General features: G+C 43.5%; 1 long non-coding RNA gene across 1 annotated transcript in view; it reads left to right on the plus strand.

Annotated features, from left to right (window-relative positions):
* The window catches only part of LOC109493706, a 138,397-nt gene that overhangs the window by 109,686 nt on the left and 12,213 nt on the right, over positions 1–16,498 (plus strand). Inside the window, exon 8 of the long non-coding RNA XR_002737820.2 lies at positions 10,836–10,963. This is a non-coding gene — a long non-coding RNA (uncharacterized LOC109493706). The remainder of the gene's footprint in view (positions 1–10,835; positions 10,964–16,498) is intronic.

Genomic DNA, 16,498 nt, shown 5'->3' on the forward strand with positions numbered 1-16,498 from the left:
CTGCCCAGTCTTACTGGCTTCCCCCGCACCTATACCTTGTATAGGGCACCTATACGAGGCCCCTGAAAGGACTTGATCTCATCAGAAAGAGACACTGCCTTGTTCTTCTTTGTGTTGCTTACATCTTAGCATGATTCTGACCCACAATCGGCGTTCAAGAAATGTCTATTAAATTAGTGAATTTGGTAAAAGAGAATCAAGTGTTAGATAGGTGGGCTCAATGGCTGGGAATGTCTAGAAATTATGCATTATAAAATCCACTGGGCGTATTCTCTTCTACTTTTTGAGGTGTCACTTTCCACCCTCTCAGGTCCAAGTTTCTTATCCCTTAACCCATAACTAAATGTGTGATGTGCACCTCCTCTGTGTCAGAAATGTCACAGTGCATCAAGGATATCTAGGATGTAAAGTTGCCCGTGGGATTATCTCTCCCTCAAGAATCTCATAGTCCAGGTTAGAGACGTAGCTAAAAACAACTGATTATATTGCAGTGAGATCATTGTTAGTAACACAGGTGATATAGGAAGACAAAGGAAGAAACGTCTTGTCTCTTACAGACAGAAATAAGGAAGAGGTGATATTTGAATCTTGAAGCCTGGGTTGGTGGGTTTACCAGGATGATGAAGGTTTGGGCATGAGTATGTTACAGAGGGAAAGGTCAGCCCCAACATTAGGTGACTGACCGAGTTCTGGAGATGGGAGGTGGAGGGCTTAGCTGGACAAAGTCACGAAGGGCAATGCCCACCATGCCAAGAACTTTAGACTTGGCTTTCCAGGAGATGAGGAATCTTTGAACAGTTTTAAACAAGTTTAATCCATTTTGCATTATTGAGGGACCATTTGGATGGCTCTATTGAGGGACCATTTGGATAGCTCTATGGAGAGTTTTAGAAGAAGAAAGAAGCGGCAAGATTGGTTAGGAGACTATTATAGGGTTGCAGGTCAGGTGTTATGGCGGCTCCATATCCTAGTGGTTACACATGTGGCCTTCACATCCCAGCTCTGTTGGTTGCCAGCTTCAAGTTACTGAACTTCTCTGTGCTTCAAGGTCCTCATCTGAAAATCCGGCTTGTCATAAAACTGATGAGCTAGCCATCCAAGACTAAATGGACAGTAATACAAAGCGCTTAGAACAATGCCCACCTAATTCTATGAGGGCAAGAACCAAAAAGAACATAGAATAGAGGGACCGGGTCCACAAAATATTTGGCAGGGAAAATTGAAAGCATTTGGAATATGACAGTATGTGAAGGTAAAGAAATGGGTAACTCAGGGATGAGTCCCAGGTTTCTGGCCTTCGCAACTGGGTGAGTGGTGGTGCCTTTCAGAGGAGGAAGAACAGGAATTGTTCGAAGGTCAGGGGTTGGTAGTGAGTTTGATTTAAGAACGGTCACCTGTTACTTAGCAATGTCACGAACATTGGGTGCCTGGCAATACACTGTACCGAGCGATGACTCCGAATTCCAAATTTTGTGAAAATTGTTCTATTCTGTTGAGTCCAGCTTCAAACCTTTGAAACTGCAGATTTATCCTGATTTGCGCGCATAGTTTGTATCCCACAAGCAAAGCAAAACTAAGATACTGTCGCCGCAAAACTTCAATTTTCCATTTCAGGAATCAGGCTGTTTGTAATTCAGTTTCCTAGCAAACACTGACTGTTTGTTAAATCAAGAGCTAATATACCTACAAGGATTAAATCTTCGACAGGGCAACTATACAAGGGACGGTGAGAGAGCCATGTGATTCTTTAGTTCACCTTCTTGGTGACTCAGGAATTTAGAACAAATTCCCTGGTGTGATTCATTTGAACCCACACCTAATCTGTCATACATAAAAAAAAAAATTATCAGGAGGTGATACTTGCTCACGAGAAAATCAGTGAGCATTATGCCATAGAATTCTTATAATTAAAAATGATCCTACTGAGGGTCTAACAGAAGGAAGAATAAAACATCCTCCACATAGAAATTTCCAGACTTTAAGGAATCCAATTCAATGATCAGAACATGCAGTGTGAACCTGTGTGTGTAATTTCTACTTTTATTTTTTCATCACATCTGCGTCGAACAACTGCTTTCCCTAACACCCTGCAGGGTGCAGGGCACGCGACAGCATTCCAGGCAAATACCCACACGCTCTGATGGAGTTCACGGTAACGCGAGGACATCAACACAAAAAATAAACCGGAAAAAAATTTTTTTAACGTTTTAATTTGTAACAAACGCTGTGATGGAAAGAAAGGGCTGAGCCTGGGGCTTACGGATAAGGAGGAGATAACCCTGAAAAGACTGGGGGAAAGCTCCTGAGAAATTGGGAAGAGCACACATGCAAAAAAGCCTGCTTAGAAATTCAAGAAAAAGACGAACATGGCTGGAGTTCAGCAAATGGGATGGGTGGGTGACAGCTTCAGGAAGGAGCTTAGTAAAAGTTTGAATGTTTCTTTCAATACATGGGGGAGGGTTTCCATGAGAAGGAAGGTGGCTGATGTTTTCAGTTTAACCACACCCCGGGACCTGGGCAAAATGTTGCAAGATTTGCAACAAGGGGCAAGATAAGGGGCAAGATTCTTTCTTGGCATTTCCCACACTGGCACAGGTAGTTATGAACCTAGATAGCAGGTAAGGGCACTAAGGACTCCTCTAGAGTCCTGGAATAGTTCGGACCTTATGTTCGGGACGTGTTTCCTCCTGCTCTTGACAGGTTTGGGTAGCGGATTCCATCGCTCTGAAGGAGAGCTTACCTTGATCTCACTTGTGAACTGATGCTTAAGTCAGGAAGGCTCGGCCTCTGTTAACCCACATTCAAGATTCACGTCTGGGGGCACCTGGGTGGCTCAGTTTGCTGAGTGTCTTTTGATTTCAGCTCATGTCCTGATCCCAGGGTCATAGGATCAAGCCCTGTGTTGGGCTTTGTGCTGAGTGTAGAGCCTGCTTAAGATTCCCTCTCTCTGTCTCTCTCTTTCTCTCTCTCTCTCCCCACCCTCTCTTTCTCTCAAATTAAAAAAAAAAAAAAAGAGAGATTCACATTCAAAAGGAATGTTGAAGAACTGAAATGGAGCTCACACACAAGATTTTGGGAAGGTAAGTGGATTTTAAAAGAATGTAGGATCCTCTAGCCAGACTTATCAAGGAAAAAAGAGAAAGGGACCAAATAAAATCGGAAACAAGAGAGGAGAGGTAACAACTGACACCACAGAAATACAAAAGATTATAACCGAATTCTACAGAAAGATATATGCTAACAAAATGGACAACCTAGAAGAAATGGATAAATCCCTGGAACATACAATCTTCCAAAACTGAGTCAGGAGGAAGTAGAAACTCCGAACAGACTGATAGCTGTTAATGAAATTGAATTGGTAAATCAAAAAACTATGGGAAATAGATGTCCAGGATCAGGTGAATTCACAGGTGAACTCTACCATTTAAAGAAGAGTTAATACTTACCCTCCTCAAACTATTCCAAAAAATAGAAGAGGAAGAAAAGCTTCCAAATAGGCTTTATGAGGTCAGCATTACCCTGACACCACAATGCAAGACACCACACACGCCCACACACACACACACACACACACACACACACACACACACACATGAAAACTACAGACCAATGTCCTTGATGAACATAGATGCAAAGATCCTCAACAAAATATTAGCCAACCACATGCCACCATACTTTAAAAGAATCATTGGCCATAATCAGGTGGGACTCATTCCCGGGATGCAAAGATGTGTCAATATTTGCAAGTCAACCAATGTGATTCATCACATCAACAAAGCAAAGGATAAAAATCACGTGATCTCAGTAGATACAGAAAAAGCATTTGACACAATTCAACGTCCGTTCATGATAGAACTCTCAACAAAAATGGGTTTAGAAGGCATGTACTCAGAATAAGAAAGGCCATATATGAAAAACCCACAGCGAACATCTTAATGAAAACAACCCTGAAAGCTTTTCCTCTGAGATTAAGAACAAGACAAGGATGTCCCACTCTCACCACTTTTAAGCAACATAGTACTGGAAGTCCTAGCCACAGCAGTGAGACAAGAAAAAGAAATGAGAAGCATCCGTGTTAGTAAAGAAGAAATTAAGCCGTCACTATTGGCAGATGACATGATATTATACAAAGAAAACCCTAAAGATTCCCTCAAAAAAAAAAAACCCAGGAAGTAATAAATGAATTCAGTAAAGTTGCAGGATACAAAGTTAATACCCAGAAATTCATAGCATTGCTGTGCACTAATAGCAAAGCAGCCCAAAGAGAAAATAAGAAAACAGTCCCGTTGATAACTGCACCAAAAAGAATAAGATACATAGGAATCAACTTAACCAAAGATGTTAAGGACTTCGACTCTGAAGACTGTAAACTATTGATTAGAGCAATTGAGGACAACACAAACAAATGGAAAGACATACTGTGCTTGTGAATTGGAAGAATTAATATTGTTAAAATATCCATATTACATAAAGCAATCTACAGATTCAATACCGTCCCTATAAAAATACCGACAGCTTTTTTCACGGAACTAGATCAAATAATCCTCCAATTTGTGTGGAATCACAAAAGACCCTCAATAGCCAAAGCCACCTTCAACAACAACAACCACAACCACAACCAAGCCGGAGGTATCACAATTCCAGATTTCAAGATCTACTACAAAGCTGTAATAATCAAAACAGTATGGTACTGGCAGAAAAACAGACACATAGATCAAGAGAAGAGAGTAGAGAATAGAAAATTGAGAAATAAACCCACACCTAAGGCCAATTGATCAATGACAAAGGAGGCAAGAACATACAACGGGAAAAAGGACAGTCTCTTCAACAAATGATTTTGAGAAAACTGGACGACCCTGTAACACCATACACAAAAATAAACTCAGAATGGATTAAAGACTTAAAAGTATCAAACTCCCAGAGAAGAACAGAGGCAGTTATTTCTCTGACATGGGCCATAGCAACATTTTTCTAGATATGTCTTCGAAGCTAAGAGAAGCAAAAGCAAAATTAAACTGTTGAGACGACACCAAAGTAAGCTTATGCACAGTGACGGAAACCATCAATAAAACAAAAAGGCAACATAATGAATGGGAGACGATATTTGCAAGTGATATAGCCAATAAGGGGTTAGTATCCAAAATACATAAAGAACTCACACAACGCCAAAGATAATAATAACAATCTAATTTAAAAATTGGCTGAGGACCTAAAAAGACATTTTTCCAAAGAAAACATACAGATGGCCAATAGGCACATGAAAAGATGTTCAACATCACTAATCATTGAGCAATTGCAAATCAAAACCACAACGGGATATCACCTTACACCTGCCAGAATAGCTAACATCAAAAGGACAGATAACATACTGATGAGAGTGTGGAGAAAAGAGAACCCTCGTGCACTGTTGGTAGGAATGTAAGTTGGTGCAGCCACTGTGGAAAACAGTTTGGAGGTTCCTCAAAAAATTAAACATAGAAGTATTGTATGATTCAATAATTCCACTCCTGGGTATTTACCCCCCCAAAAACAAAAGCACTCATCTAAAAGGCCGTATGCACCTTTATGTTTATTGCAGCAGTATTTACTAAAGCCAAGATATGGAAGCAACCCAAGTGTCCATCTGTAGACAAACGGACAAGGAAAATGTAGTACACACGTGCACACACGCACACACACACACACACACACACACACACACACACACATCACGGGAATATTACACAGCCATAAAAAGGATGAGATTATGCCATTTGCAACAACATGGATGGACCTAGAGGATATTATGCTAAGTGAAATAAGTCAGCCTGAGAAAGACAAATACCATATGATTTCCTCGTGTGTGGAGTCTAAAACCAACCAAAACCCCCCCCCCCAAAAACCACAAATAGACAAAAAGCAGAACCAGGCCTGTAAACACAGAGAAAAAACTGATAGCTCCTAGAGGGAGAAGGATGGGGCGGGGGGAGGGATGGGCAAAATGAGTGAAGGGGGAGAGGGTTAGGCTTCCAGTTTCATAATTAATAAGTCATGGGAACAAAAGGCACATCATGGGGAACATAGCCAATGATATTGTACTAGCAACATATGGGGACAGAGGGTCGCCACATTCGAGCGTCGTGTGATATTGAAACTTGTCGAGTCACTACACTGTATACCTAAACGAATGGAACGTTGCGTGTCAACTACACTCAAATAAAAATTAATAATTTAACTTAATAATTTTTTAAAGAGAACGTAGGGTTCTCTGACCCCTAGGGACGATATTCTTGTTGTTTTCGGCATCTAGCTCAGCGGTTAGTTGGTACCAGCTGGCTGGCTGGCTGAATAAGCAAATACACTTGGCATGAGTTAGGACCCGGCCTGGCACACGAGAAGGCAGCTTGACTCTAGAGGCAGCCAGACCTCGCCGCTCTGGGTTTCTGGGACCCTCTGCTTCTGCATCTGTAGTGCGGGAGTGACGATCCCTCTTTGGGAGGTTGGATGAAAATTGGAGATAATGTCCTGAAGCATCTGGTATGCGAATTAGCATTGATAATTTGGTTGCTATTTTTACTGTCATCATCTCAGGCTCCACACTTGGTGTCTTTGGCTCTCATCCATCTTCTAAACCGCCCGGTTGGGGTTTCGTCCGGTCCCCTTGTTGCCAGCTGGTCATCTCCTGGTTGGGTTGTGTCACTCATTTCTTGCCAATCCCCGCTCAGCCCTCCACAGCGGCCCACGAACCCACCCTCAGCCTTCCGACCCTCCAGCCTCCCTCCCATTTCCCTAAATAAGCCAAATTACTCAAAAATTGTTTCCTGTCTAGAACCCTCTCTTTTTCTTTCTCCACCTTCTCATCCTTCAGGGCTGGGTGACATTTGGGAGGCCCAACATGTGAGTCTTGATTGAAAAGAAGGAAGTCAGTCGACCGTGGCCTGATTTCCCATCCTATTTACCAAAGGAGCTACTAGGGGCTTCTTGGTTACCGAAGAGAGTACCGCACCTGCTCACAAGAAGCAAACAGGTCTAAAGCTTCATGAGCCTGAGAAATGCGCTGGCAGTTGGTAAAAACCAAAGATGTAGTCAAGTAAGAAAGCTCTCACGTGGATTATTAAGCTTCTGAGCAAAGCTGCAGAGAGGTGGTCCAGGAAAGGGGTCCACCAGACAGCAGTGTGAGTAGGAAACCCTCTCTTGTATCTCAGTAGAGACAAAAGTGATTCTGCGTGTGTTGTCTTTTTGTGGAGAGTTATTTGTAACTCACCCAGTAAGCAAACACCTTTTTTCTTTAAGATGGAGATAGGAACCGTGCCAATAAGGGGGAAATTAAGTGTCAGTATGTGTGCTGAGTACCCTGTAACAGAGACCTCAAGCCCTCTTCTCCCATCGGTCTTCCAGAACATTGTGGCCATGTGATTTTAAGCCTCTTCTTGAGGGGGAGTCTGGCCAGCTCTGGAGGAATGACTCCAAGATGCATCAGTCCCCCCAAAAAGCCTTGCGAGAAAGCCCTAGAAGGACGCCCAGAGTTAACAAGCCCCACCCGTGCTCTGAGAGATTCCGGTCAGCATTTTAACTCCCAATTCCTCATCATGAGCAAACAGCCAACATTACCAGACAGCTTAGGAAAGCCTCCAACAATGAGATGAACAAATAAAAGCATAGCGAGAAAGGCACAAGCTATTCAGGGAGAAGAAAACTTCATCTCCATAAACTGTAATAAATATCCACAGAGAGAGGAGACAATGCCTCCATGAAATCAGAACACGATGCTGTAATAGAGGAAAATTTAGAAAACAAAGAGAGCTTTTGGGAAAAAAAAAAGAGCTTTTAATAGCAGAAATGAAGATCGTTCAAAAGAGGGAATAGAAGACAAAGCTGAGAAAATCTCCCAGACAGGAAAGCAAAATGACAAAGAGGAAAAGATAAGAAAATAGAGGAGCAGTCCAGAAAAGTCCATACTTAAGTGATAGAGGATTTTGTGGTAGAAAACACATGGGGGGGGGGGCAAAATCATTGATGAAATAATTCAATAAGCATTACGGACGTTAGGTTTACCTGTGAGCTGGGCTGCCCGATTAAAGAACTCACGGCAGAATGACCGAGGCTAGAGCCACACCAGCGCACGTCATTGTAAGTTTCCCGTGACACTGGAAACAAATGCGGCACTTCCAAGGCCCGGAGAGGAAAAAAAAAATAGGTCACCCGCAGGGGGACGGCCGTCAGAACGGGTTTAGACTTGCCGATGGCAACACTGGAGTCAAGAGAGTGGAGCCATTCCTCCAAAATTCTGAAGAAAAGAGGCTCTGTGCTGGAATCCCACCCTCACCCAGACTGTCTTTGTGTAAGAGGGTAGAATAAAGATGCTTTTTCGAGTGCGTGATCTCAAGAGATTTGCCTCCCAGGTATGCCCCACCAAAGGAGGGAGTACAGCTTGGAGCAGAGTCCAGAGAAGGTGAGATCCAGAAAACAGAAGGTCCAACAGAGCAAGGAGGCGTGGCGGAGGGAGAGCTCAGAGGGACGGCCCCGCAGAGAGGTACAGGGCAGCCCGTCCGGCTGGAGCAGCTTGGCAGAGAAAGAATGCTGTGATCAGCATGATGCTTTCTGCCACTGTCCTGTCTTTCACTAAAGGGGACGTGTCTGGGTGAAACTGGCCTCGGTTCTTATCTGCACTTGGCCTGTCTCCCCTCCCTGCCCTGCTCCCTGGATCAGCGGGGGCACCTGTGACACACCAATGTGACCTGCTTTGTCCTATTCTTTTGTTTTTCATTGTGGCGAAAGTAGGTTTACCTATTTATTAGAAACTTCACCCCTTTAAATGTACAGTTCGGCAGTGCGAAGTCCATCCGTGGGGCTGTGTAACCACTCTCCAGAACTCTTTTCATTTTCCAAACTTGAACCTCTGTGCCCATTCCGTAACACTCCATGCTCCCCGCCCCAGCCCCTGGAACCATCCTTCACTTTCTATCTGTATGACGTTGACTGCGCTCCATACCTCATAAAAGTGGAATTATGCAATATTCATCTTTTATGACAAATTGTTATTTCCCTTAGCATGATGTCCTTAGGGTTCAGCCATATTGGAATGGGAATGGGGATCTCCTTCCTTTTCTAAGGCTGAATAATATTCCGCCGTGGGTACATAGCAGATTTGTTTCTTCATTTATCCACTGATGGACGTTTACGTTGCTTCCACCTTATATTGTCAACACTGCTGCTGTGAAGGTGGGCACACAAATATCCCTCTGAGACCCAGTTTTCAGTTCTATGGAGTATATATACCTAGAAGCAGAATTGCTGGGTCTTATGGTAATTCTATTTTTTTTTCCAGGTATGTTGAGATACAGCTGACATATAATGTCATGTAAGTTTAAGATATAAAACGTATTGATTTGATACGCATACATACGGCAAAATGATTCCTAGTGTTAGCTCACACCTGCACCGCATCACATAATTACCACTTCTTTTCTGAGATGACAACATTTAAGATCTACTCTCTTAGCAATTTTCAAATATAAAATACAGCATCATCAACAGTAATCACGGTGCTGTCTATTAGCTCTCCAGAACTTACTCATCGTATAACCGCAAGTTTGTTCCCTTTGACCGACATCTTCCCATCCCCCCACCCCTTAGCCCCTGACAACTATCATTCTAGTCTGCGTTTCTAGAAGTTCAGCTTCTTCAGATTCAAATATAAGTGACACCACTTATTTATCTCTCTTCATTTAACTTTTTTCACTTAGCATAATGCCCTCAAGGCCCATCCTTGTTGTCGCAAAAGGCAGGCTGTCCTTCTTTCCCATGGTGGACTAAACTTCCATTGTGTGTGTATGTGTGTGTGTCACGTCTTCTTTATCCATTCATCTCTTGACGGGCACTTAGGTTCTTTCCATATCTTGGCTGCAATAAAAGTGAGAGTGCAGTTACCTCTTCCAGGTCCTGATTTCATTTCCGCTGGATAAATACCCAGAATTGGAACCGCTGGATCATATGGCATTTCTATTTTTAATTTTTGGGGGGGACCTCCGTACTGTTTTCCGTGGTGGTGGCACCCACTGACATTCCCACCAATGGTGGACGAGCTTTCAACTTCTCCACATCCTTGTCAACGCTTAGTAGCCATCCTAATGGTGTAAGGTGCTATCTCATCATGGTTTACCGTGCTGGGGAGAGCTGGGGGAATCCATGGTGAACTTAGAAGATATTAGAGATCACATTCTTTGACCACATTTCTAGTAGACATCGAGCATCTGGGCCATTCTACAATACTGCCAGATACCCCAACTGTGGGGATCCGGATTGAGTTCGCACAAAATGTCCGTTTGTCAAGTGGGACTGTGAGACTCCTAGATCTCACTTAACACCGAATTTTGTTCACGACTCAAAGGATACAGGCAAGAAAAAGGCACAAACAGAACATTCTTTTCCCGCTGGCTCCTCAAACCACCAGCTGCCAAACGATGTCCCTCCTCCCGCATTAAGACACATTTTGGTGTCTGAGCAGCTGATGCGTTTTAAACCGTGTGGACGACTGCTCTCAAAGAAGGCTACATCTGTTTGGAGCCTCGTGGCTTTTTAATTCATTAACTATGCAGGTAGGAAATGTTTACCTGAATACCCCCATTCTCCAGGCAGCCACAGCCCTTAATCCAAAAAGTACACGTTTATTTACAATACCCAATCTAAACAGAGCAGGGGATTCCCGTTGAAAACATTTTTTACATAGTCCTTCCCCATATCTTTCTCCTCCTAAATATCACTGCCGGGATTATAGGGAGGTCTGGCTGAGGCATCTCAGGGAAGGAGTGAATTACAGGCCTGTGCTAACCCTTTTTCTCCCATTTCATCCCCAGGACTTAGATATGACCTTGCCCGCTGACCTCCCTCCTAGTCACTTCCATGCACGCCCAGGAACCTGCCCACGGGCTCTGGCTCCAGGACGCCATAGCTTATCCTTTCCCGAAGCCTTCATCCCACAGAGGTAAGATCACCCTCTATGTGTCCTTAACACAGCTAGGCTTGTGCTTGCTACTCGGCATTTTAAAACGGAACCATATTTTGTTTAGATATATACATAAACGTGTGAAATCTGTAAAAAACGAAACAAAACAAAAACAAAAACCAGCAAGGGACTGATGAACCCAAAGTAAGGTAAATGTTTACTTCAAACGTGGGAGGGAGGGGTATGATTAGGGAAGGATGCACAGGAGGCATTTTTTTTTAAGTTTATTTATTTATATTGAGTGAGGGAGAGAGTGCGTACGGGAGGGGGCAGAGAGAGAATCCCAAGCAGGCTTCACACCGTCAGGGCCGTCGGCCTGGAGCCTGACGCAGGGCTCGAACTCACAAACCGCGGGATCATGACCTGAGCTGAAATCAAGAGTCAGACCCTCCGCCGACTGAGACCCCCAGGTGCCCCTTTACAGAAGGCTTCTAAAAGAAGAAGATCTAATTCTTCTCCAGGATATTGTGGACCCGGAGCTTTACTGGTTTTCCAACCGTACAATTTTATGCTCTTCTCGATGCACGATACGTTTTACGATGAAAACGATTGAATTAATTATAATTTCCTGGCGCCATTTCAGTAGTGAGAGGCGTGTCAGTGAATTCGTTTGGAAGCAAGCCCATCACTTTGACATGCGTGTTCTGTGAGATGTTCCCCAAAGTCACCATAGGATGGGGGGTAGTGAAGGAAAAAAAAACCCTAACCCAGGAAAAGGCAAGGCCCCTGACCGTCTGCCCTACCTGCCACCATAGCTGTGCTTCAGAGGACAAGCCACTTACTCTCTCTGGTCATCAGTTTGCTCATCTGCAAAATGGGATACTAATAGCAGGATAGTAGGGAATATGGCTCAGCTGCTGCCTTCATGGAACTTAGCAATTGTTGGGACAGAGAGGCAAGTACATGTAGGTTCTACGGGTACTAGAATGGGACAAGCAAGAGCTACAGTGGGAGCAGAGAGAAGGGATCTCTACAGTTTGAAATTAAGGCGGTGCCACACATGAAATATGTGCTATATGATTTTTAAGGGAAGTTCTATACTTTAGGGTTTAAATAGGAGGCTGCAGAAATTGTAACTTGCAAAATATGGCTAAAGGATCACTCTTGCTTCCTACCCCCACACGTCCTGCATACCCACCTCGATGACGTTACTTTTCACTCTTCAGTGCATCGATTCGTGTGTTTGTCTCTCCCACTGGATCATGGCCTCCCCGAGGGCAGGGGTTTGTGTTACTTATCCTTGTATCCGAGATGCTTGGCATAGACATTGCTGTTTCCCAAGGACTGCGAATCAAGTGTCGCCCTTTTATCATGGCCTCTCCCTACCTCCGGTCCCTCTCTGTCTCTCTAGTCTCTTCTCACACCGCCGTCCCCTGCTCAGTACACTCCAGACACTCTGGCCCTCCTTCTGTCCCTTGGTCATGCTGAGCTCATTTTCACCCAGGGCCTTTGCACTTGCTGGGGACTCCTCCTGGAGTGCTCCTGCCTCGTTTTGTTCAGCTCAGCTTACACATTGTCTCCTAGCACCTTTTTTCCTGTCTTCCCACCTGTCCCCTCGGCCCTATTATCTTAATTTATTTTCTCCAAAGCATTTGTACTACCTGTAATTAGATGATGTATTTACCTTTTATTTGTGGTCTCTCTCCTCCATCAGAGGAGTGGAGGTACCTCCAGCGTCTGTCCTGTCGTTTCTGCCGTATCTCCGTTAGCCAAGTTATTGTCTAGCATACGGTAGGTACTCAATAAATTTTTTGAATAAGCCAACTTATGGACAGGTATTCTATAACTATTTCTGTAACTGAGATGAATAATGTCTTCCCAAAGAATTTTGCAAAGAAGAAAATGGGCTAAAGATTAGTATGCTAATATAGTGCCTGACACATAGGAAGCATTCAATAAATATTTATCCACTGAATGAATATACAGAATACATAAATAGCTCTTGCAAGCCAATTTAAAAAACCCAAAGCCAATATATAAATTAGCAAAGGAAGACCTTTTAGAACTAATGGGTTTAGTAAGGTTGCAGGATTCAAGGTCAATATACAAAAATCAATTGTATTTTGGGGCACCTGGGTGGCTCAGAAGGTTAAGTGTCTGACTCTTGATCTCAGCTCAGGTGTTGATCTCAGGGTCATGAGTTGAAGCCCTGCATTGGGCCCCATGCCGGGCATGAAGCCTACTTAAACATAGAGCCGAATTGACTGAAAGACACGTACCCTGTTCATCGTTAAGTGTCTGTCCTCCCTACATTGATCTATCCGTTCAACATAATCCTTATCAAAATCTCAGCAGGATATTCTTATAGGTGTCAACAAGCTGATTCTAAAAATGACGTGAGAAGGCAAAGGAATTAGAATAGTCAGTACATTTCTGAAAAAGAGGAACGAACGAGAGGAGGCAGGCCACCTGATTTCAAGAGTTGCTATAAAAAGCCAGCAGTCAAGACAGTGTGGAATTGGCAGAAGGATGGACCTATAGAGGAACGAAACAGAACACAGAGCCCAGAACTTGACGCGTACATTATTGATCAACTGATTTTTTTTACAGAGATGCAAAGGCAACAGAGAAAGATAGTCTTTTCAACAAAAATAGTACTTGAATAGGACATCCGTGTGCAAAAAGAATGAACCTTGACCCGTGTCATGCACTGTATACAAAAATTAATTAAAAATACATCAGAGAGGAGTGCCCGACTGGCTCATTCAGGAGAGCGTGTGATGTTTGATCTCGGGGTTGTGAGTTCGAGTCCCATGTTGGGGGTAGGGATTACGTAAATAAAAAAAGTTTTTTTAACCTAAAAAAATAAAACATAAAAATATATCATAGACCTAAAATGTAAACCTGAAAATACAAAACTTTTGGAAGATAACATGCAAAAAAAAAAAAAAAATTCTTGTGACTTGGGGTTCTGGGTAGATTTCTTAGCTATGTTACCAGAAATATGATCCACAAAAGAACAAGCTGATGAATTTGAACATCATCAAAATTAAGAACTTCTGCTCTGCAAAAGACACCTCAGGGAATGAAAAGACAAGCTAAAGACTGGGAGAAAACATTTGCAAATCACGTATCCACCACAGGACTTAGATCCGTGATCTATAAAGAGTTCACAAAAGTCAATAATAAGAGAACAAAACCCCATTTTTAGAATAGCCAAAAGATTTGGATAGACACTTGATCCAAGAGGATATATGTATGGTGACAGGTGGTAACCACATACAACATGATGAGCCTTTTGTAATGGATAGAATTGTCACATCACTATGTGTGCACCTAAAACAAATGTAACATTGTATGTCAACTCTCCTTCAATTAAAAACATTTTTTTAATTGGAAAACAAATAGTTGCTATTTAAAAAAAAAAGAGGACAGGGGCGCCTGGGTGGCGCAGTTGGTTAAGCGTCTGACTTCAGCCAGGTCACGATCTCACGGTCCATGAGTTCGAGCCCCGCGTCAGGCTCTGGGCTGATGGCTCGGAGCCTGGAGCCTGTTTCCGATTCTGTGTTTCCCTCTCTCTCTGCCCCTCCCCCGTTCATGCTCTGTCTCTCTCTGTCCCAAAAATAAATAAACGTTGAAAAAAAAAATTAAAAAAAAAGAAGAGGACATATGGATGGAAAGTAGTCACGTGAAGAGATGCCTCTCACCATTAGGTGTTATGAAAATGTAAATTGAAACTACAATGAAATGCCGTTTTACATACGCCATTTTGGAAATATACGTCTGATAGCTCCCAATGGTGTGGAAGCTGGGGAGAAACCAAAAGTCTTGGGCCCTATTAGTAGGTGTGTCAATTAGAATGATCTCTTTAGCTTGAAGTTTGGCACCATTAGGTGGAGGATTCGTATACCCCAGGACCCATCAATTCCACTTCTAGACAGATTGAGAAAAACACGTGAAGTTGTGCACAAGAAAGGTGCACACGAACGTTCGGGACAGCATTGTGTAGTAACGGGGGAAAACGTAGAAGATATGAAACAGGAGAGTGTATAAATTGTGGTTTGCCCATACGACGGTGTATCATTTTGCGGGAGTTACCAAACCATAGCTCTTGGGTCCAATCCAGCCCGATGCCTGTATGTGTAAATAAACCTTTATTGAAACTCAGCCACCCCATTCCTTGACGTGTTGTCTCTGGCTGCTTTCATATTACAGTGGCATTGGGAAGTGCTTGCAACAGAGACTGTATGGCCCACAAAGCCTACAATATTGACTATTTGGTTTTTATAAGGAGTTTGTGGGTGCTTGCTATACAGCAATGCAAAGAGATGAATCAGAGATACATATACTGTTATCAGTCAGGGTTCACCCAGAGAAACAGAACCAGTGGGAACCAGAGGGAGACATAAGAGGTTTATTGCCAGAAATTGGCTCATACAAGCGTGGACCTGGCCAGACAAGTCTGAAATCCACAGCACCTGTCATCGGGAAAGACAGACTGGAACAGCCGCGTGCGAGCTCAAGCTGCTGTCCACAGATGGAATTTCTTCCTCTTCAGAGAAGCCTCGGCTCTCCTCTTAATGTCCTTCAACCGATGGATCGCATCGGGTCCACCCAAATTATCTAGGAAAATCTCCTTTACTCGAAGACAGCTGATTGTGGACTTTAAAGCACATCTATAAGATACCTGCCTAGTAACACGTAGGTGAGTGTTTCATCGAGTAAGTGGGGAGTGTAGCCAAGTTGACACATGAAAGCAACCATCGTGCGTGTCAACAAAGAAAATCTTGTAAATAGAATGCTGAGCACCGGCAACACCAAGTTGCCCCATGATACGTGAAGTATGGGGAACCTTTACATAAAAGCTTAAAACAAGGGGCTCCTGGGTGGCGCAGTCGGTTAAGCGTCCGACTTCAGCCAGGTCACGATCTCACGGTCCATGAGTTCGAGCCCCGCGTCGGGCTCTGGGCTGACGGCTCAGAGCCTGGAGCCTGTTTCCGATTCTGTGTCTCCCTCTCTCTCTGCCCCTCCCCCGTTCATGCTCTGTCTCTCTCTGTCCCAAAAATAAATAAACGTTGAAAAAAAAATTTTTTTTTAAAAAAGCTTAAAACAAGCAAACAAGAGAACAAGGGTGATGGATACATGGGTCTATCAAACCATGTAAAGCAATGATAAACAGCTACTTTTGATCCTGACTGCCACCGGTGGGAAAGGAAAGGGATGGAAGTAAGGGTGGGTGTATGGAACCTGAGATTTTTATATATTCATTTATTTTTAATGTTTACTTATTTTTGAGAGAGAGAGAGAGAGAGAGAGAGAGAGAGAGAGAGAGCATGAGCAGGGGAGGCACAGAGAGAGGGGGAGACACTGAATCTGAAGCAGGCTCCAGGCTCCAGGCTCCGAGCTGTCAGCACAGAGCCTGAGGCGGGGCTCAAACTCATGAACCATGAGATCATGACCTGAGCCAAAGTAGGATGCTTAACCGACTGAGCCACCCAGGCGCCCCATCCATGATTTTTTTTTAAAGGTATAACACTCCAAAGCAAGTAAGGCTTTTAAAAAATCTTGCTAAGT

Source organism: Felis catus, chromosome D4 (assembly GCF_018350175.1).
Source record: "Felis catus isolate Fca126 chromosome D4, F.catus_Fca126_mat1.0, whole genome shotgun sequence".
NCBI classification, from domain to species: domain Eukaryota; kingdom Metazoa; phylum Chordata; class Mammalia; order Carnivora; family Felidae; genus Felis; species Felis catus.